Raw genomic sequence first — 6,523 nt, forward strand, 5'->3', positions numbered from 1 at the left:
ACAATATATTTTACTAATACAATCGTTTTCATACAACAAATTAGTGCCAACAATTGGCACGACACCAACTAATGGATTGCGCCGCAATCTGTCGATAAGGCGTTACAACAGCAATCCGTATAAGACGAAGCGCAACATACCATAACAACCAGTAAACCTGGCCAATATTAAAAGATCCCTGAATACGCCTTGCCTCTCAACAACTTCAGCGGCGTATAGCTGAGCTAAGGCTCAGCTTGAATTGGCAACAATGCCAGCATATAAGAACTAAGAGCCGTCAATGAAACTCAGTCGCACAACTGGGATCCGGTTTGTTAATGATGTCGCCGCGACCAACTTTTGTTTCAGTACACACCTCGTGTACGATAAAGAATATAGTCACAACTACCAAATATCCCAACTCCAATAAAATTACAAAGAAATATACACTCTATTGATTGAGCGATCAAAGAACAATTCCGTTTGAAATGATTAGTGTACGTTACTGAAAGAGAAAAGCATGAAGTTACGAACGTAAAAAAACAATTTTAAGACTTAAATGCACATTCATAAAACGCATTTTTGTTTGAAGAACTGGTTACTACCACAGCATCTACGTTGATGGTGACAGCTTTTGAAAAGAGTGAACAAACTAGTAGGTAAAGCTTATATTGTGCTAGTTTACGGATGAATGTTGAGGTTAATGTCTACCTTGACTTTAGTACATCAGAATGATGCGTAAAACTGGCGGAAAATTCCCAAGAAATTTTGAAAACTTAGTAAATTTCTAGAGCCGTGATAGCCCAGAGGATATGACCTCTGCCTCCGATTTCGGAATGTGTGGGTTCGAATACGGTCCGGGACATGTATCTTAAACTTTTTAGTTGTGTGCATTTTAAGGAAATAAAAATCACGTGTCTCGACGGTGAAGGAAAACATCGTGAGCAGAGAATTTTCTTAATTCTCTGCGTGTGTGAAGTCTGCCAATCCGCATTGGGCCAGCGTGGTGGACCATTGGCCTAACCCCTCTCATTCTCAGAGGAGACTCGAGCTCAGCAGTGAGCCGAATATGGGTAGATAACGAACGAATAAATTACTTTAAAAATGAGTAATGCGAAAAGTCCGTCCTGAATTCTTCTCACTTTAACTACGCAATTCAAAGGCTGTCTAAAATCATTCTTATGCTTTGTATTTAGTGCTAGTCTATTAAATATAATTATAAGTAAGTCAGTACAAGTTCGTTATAATTACATCAATAAAAAATGACACACATTATAATTCAACCTGATATGATAATATAAACAAGAGATCAACATACATTAGCTGTACACCTGTACTAGTATATTGCAATTTGACATATTTGAATTTTACTATCGTGGCCTTAATGAAGCCAAAAGTCGGTAATGGTATTGCCTATGGGATGTGCAGGTTCTCTCACATTTTCAACCTTAAAGCCCTTAAAATAAGGACTGCTTTTTCAACAATTTCACTGTTAACGACTACTTTCCAATATGTCAATATAAGCTTTCGCTATCGGTGACCGAAACGCACGTTTTGTTTGCTTTACTTATTTGTACATTTTTACTCGTGAAAAAATTTACGACAATCGGAACAGGATCAAGGTTTATTTTCACTTTCCTAACGAACAAGCAAACTGGTATCTATAGAATATCTATACGTATTCAATCAATCAATCAATATTCATTTATTTCAAATAGGCTTAGTTTACAAGTTTTATTATAAAACGAAATCCTCCACCACGTCTGTCTGTTCGCTATAAACCTGAAAACTAAAACTAAAACTATTGTTCGCAATGCAATATTATGTGTTTATAAAGCTATAAGATATTAATCATTAAGTCAAGATATTAGAAACAATAGTATGCGATATCTTTATAGTAGAGAAGTATAAGTTATCCGATAACAAATTTCCCATTCCTGTGGAAATACCGGGATGAAAAAAAATAAACCTGTGATACTCACAAATAACGTGACTTTCTAGTGGTAAAAGAATTCTCAAAATCGGTTCAGTAGATCCAGAGATTACCCCGTACGACCTTACAAACTTTACTTCTTAATTACCTATCATCATCATTATCATTATTGACCCATATTCAGCTCACTGCTGAGCTCGAGTCTCCTCTAAAGAGAAAATTCTTTGGTATGCAGATTTCCTCACGATGTTTTTCCTTCGCCGTTTGAGACACGTGACATTTAATTCGCATAAAATGCAGACAACTGAAAAGTTGGAGGTGCATGCCCCGGACTGGACAACATCGGAGGCAGATGTCATATCCACTGGGCTATTAACCTAGCTGTTACTGAAGATAGTAGTTATTAGTACAAATAAAAATTAGGGGTTTTATGCTCTCTTAACTTAGAAGAAATGGGTCAAAAATGTGTGTAACATTAATTTTATGTGACACACAAAATACTCGTTTCATGCTACATTTAAAACTTGTGAATGACGCTTTTAGAACGTGGAGTCAACTGTCAAATCCATTTACTATCATCGATTAAAATAACATCATTAATAAGGCTTTGATGCCAATTATTTTAAATACCTATACATGTATAATTAAATTAACATGACAAATATCTGGGTGACCGAGCTTCGATGAAATCTTTTTTTGTATTGCAAATGACCATCTCGTAGAGGTTTAGGCATTAAGATCCCATATTAAAAGTAGCTTGATTTTAATTTTGCTTGTTTACTGTTTGATTATAATAATACTCACTCAATCACACACACAATTACACAATCGGACTCATCACCCCCGGGGGTGGTGGTTCGATCCTCGCCCTGTTGGTCTATTGTCGTACCCACTCCTAGCACAGTCTTTCCTGAGTAGTTGGAGAGGAATGGGAGTATTTGTCATATTTTAAAAAAAAGATATAGCAAAAAAAAGAACAATAGACCAATTTAATATTATACTTTAAGGCAAACAGACAAGGGTTTCTCTCTGTGCTTTTATATAACAAGTAGGTAGATTTTACTAAACCACAGCAAGCAGGAGCAATGTATATTGCATAACCCTTATTAAAAGAAGATATACCAGGGTTCACCGGTATTGGAAATATAGTAAATTATATTTCCAACAATCAGACAGATTATACATAGTATATAAATATACTATATAAAAAATATTTGGCCACCAACGTACAAAATATACCAGAGTATCAGGTTACAAAACGCTTGAATATTTAAAAATCTCCCAAACTGCTTTTTAACCGCGTTTCGCATTAATCTCAATATATTTTGCATTTTCATGGTTTTTAATGGTCCAATCTAATGGTTAATCACTTCAGGTGAGTCCATTATGAATATATTATGTTGTAGAGATGTACCGGAATTAGTTTTGCATACTTTCCTAACTTCACAATTCGGCCGATTTTCGATCGAAATCTAACCAAACATTGATTTAGCGAATTATTGACGTGACAACGTCTTGTAATTCGATGGAGCTGCAAACTCGAAAAAAGATGACGTCATGCGTCGTTCCCTCGCACTAGGGTTGCCAACTTTTTTACAAGAAATAAAGTATATTCTGGTCTATGAAGATTATTAAACGGTATTTAAGAAAAACGAACATTTTCTTTTGAAAAATGCAACTATTCCATCAGTATTTTATTATGACACGTTCAAGTATCGTCAATAAACCGATTTCGACTGTAGTCGGCGACGTGTCGGTGGCAGCCAGCCCAGGAAAGTCACTGGCCCTTAAGACACGGGCTTACCTAGTTTAAGGGCCAGGACGTCATTGCAATTATTTATGTACTGAGTTTTTTCAAATAAAAAAATTCTTATCTCATGATCTTACGGCAGGCCACCCAAGAACCGACCACATTAAATCTGCATGGAGTGGTACTTCAGCGAACAAGGTCATAATGGTAAACGAACATGATCATTGATCATTATGATCATGAGGTTCACATCTGCGCCAAAGAGTCTTGCCACGACCACGACCACTCTCTCATCTATCTAACTATAGTGCTTATAATAAATCTGTAGAGAGGTCAATTCTGTACATGAAATATATTTCCAAAATAACTATCAGGGGGTGATAAGTGATCGATACTGATGTCAAAAATGCAAACAGTATAATTTTTGTCTGTATGTCTGTATGTTCGCTATAGAAACAAAAACTACTCGATGGATTTTAACGAAACTTGGTACAATGATTTTTCATACTCCTGGGCAGGTTAATGTATTCTTTCACGCTCTGTTATTACGATCAATAGTAACAGAGCAGAGAAGGGAAATGTTAGGAAAACGGGAGAAGTTACTCCATTTTTACAGCGATACTACTGTAAGAGCTGGATTAAAGAAGTCTAAGATTGGACAAAGTTGCGGGCGTTCGCTAGTGTACTAATAAAGTAGTAAGTAGGTATTGGAGACCAAGTGTAACAAGGTCTCCATTGACTGGACTAATTAAGAAAACCTCAATCGGCCCAGCCGGGAATTGAACCCAGGACCTCCGTCTTGTAAATCCACCGCGCTTACCACTGCGCCACGGAGGTCGTCAAAACTATAAACTTGATATCCAACACTTTCTGTCCATCACTAAAATGCGGTATCTATTGGTGAAAATAAAATTTATGTCGGACATAAAAATAAATGGCAGACGATCGCCCAAGAATAAAAGATTAGGTATTTTCTAAATATCTTTTTTCTAGCTTTTTAATTGTAAATGTAGCTTATGTCTACTTAATTTACGAGTTGTATACCGGTATTAAGTTAATTTCGTAAAGCAAACTATTTTATTTATTTTTTACATAAATTAAGTTAAACTTATTACACTCGTCACTCTTTAAAATTTATAATAATTTGTATGTAGTTAATAATAAATTAATTAAAAAATAAATAAAAATACAATAAAAAAACCATTTATTTCTTACAGAAGTACTATTTTAAGTTTAGTTTAAATGTTTGGTTAAGTTAAGTTTAGTTTAGTTGTGTTAGTATCAAAAAGTAGATGATTATTATTCAGTAGTTAGTGCTAACTGCTAATAATAAATTCGTCTCACTGCTGAGCTCGAGTCTCCTCTAAGAATGAGAGGAGGAGTTAGGGTTAATTTATATGAGGAGCACGTTGCCACGGCAGAGGCCTTTCGGCGGCATTTCGGTGGCAGTCGACAGCAGTCGACTGCAGTCGTCGGTAGCAGTTGCCTCTGTCGTTGGCAAAGTGCAGCTTGTGTAAACGAACCCTTAGGCCAATAGTTGGCCCAATAGGCAGATTACACACATGCAGAGAATTAAGAATATTCTTTGGTATGCAGGTTTCCTCACGATATTTTCCTTCACCGTTTGAGACAGGTGATACTTAATTTCTTAAAATTCACAATAACTGAAAAGTTGGAGGTGCATGCCCTGGACCGGATTCAAACCCACAACCCTCCGGACTTTGAGGCAGAGGTCATATCCTATGCTATCACGGCTCATAACATGACTAAAATATTACCTATAATTAATATTTAAATCAGTTGCAGGTTGTTTTGCATAATTACATAATTATTATTAATAAAAGACAAACAGGGTTATTAATTTAATACTATTGATTTACGTATGCAATGATAATTTCATACTATAGATCGGTTATGTCCCTACAAAATCACCGCAAAAAGTGATCCGAATACAACAACTACAACCGCATCATTTAATATGCTACAAGACTGAGCACACACATGCATGATTTTGTCTTTAATTCCATTTTTTTTAACCGACTTCAAAAAAAGGAGGAGGCTTCTCAATTCGACCGTATATATATTCACACTTCCTGAACACACAACTTGACAATGTAGAAGTATTATTTGTTTAAATAACGTTCGTTGTTGACCACAACTAACATTGAGTTGTGTATAAATTTCCTCTTTTGAGCGCCTCATTTTTCATGCGCTAGTAACACATCTAACAGTATTTAATATCATTGGATTTATGACAAATATTATAAAACAAACGAGTATGAAAATTTATTGATTTAACTTGATATTATGGTTCTTCTTATTAATCTGCTTTTACTTTAAGTATATTAGAATATTTATTAATTTGCAGGTTACGTTAAGTATTAATGTATCTTTCTAATATTCATGAACTGTATTATGAATTTTCACCTTATGTAATGATTACAAGGAATTATCTAATAATTTAAATAAAAATAAGTTATATAAAAAATCAGATGATTTCGAAAGTAAGAATAATTTAGGTATTCTTTTTCAATTAATAATAATTAATCATATTGTGCAGTAGCGAAATAATGATACTTCCCAGGACTATTGGTCACAAAGAGTTCTATAAGCCATCATTATCGGCCTATTATAACAGCCTACTATAGAGTTAGATCTCCTTATTTATAGGAGTCCAAAATTCTTCAGTGCCTGGTCTATTCCTCAGTACTTGGTCGTTAACTATGGGCCTTGTTAGAAGGCTCAAAGTCACTCAGCGAGCGATGGAGCTATGCTTGGAGTTTCTCTGCGTGATCTAATCAGAAATGAGGAGATCCGCAGACGAACCAAAGTCATTGACATAGTTCAACGAGTCGCGAAGC

This window comes from Bicyclus anynana, chromosome 10, assembly GCF_947172395.1.
Source record: "Bicyclus anynana chromosome 10, ilBicAnyn1.1, whole genome shotgun sequence".
NCBI classification, from domain to species: domain Eukaryota; kingdom Metazoa; phylum Arthropoda; class Insecta; order Lepidoptera; family Nymphalidae; genus Bicyclus; species Bicyclus anynana.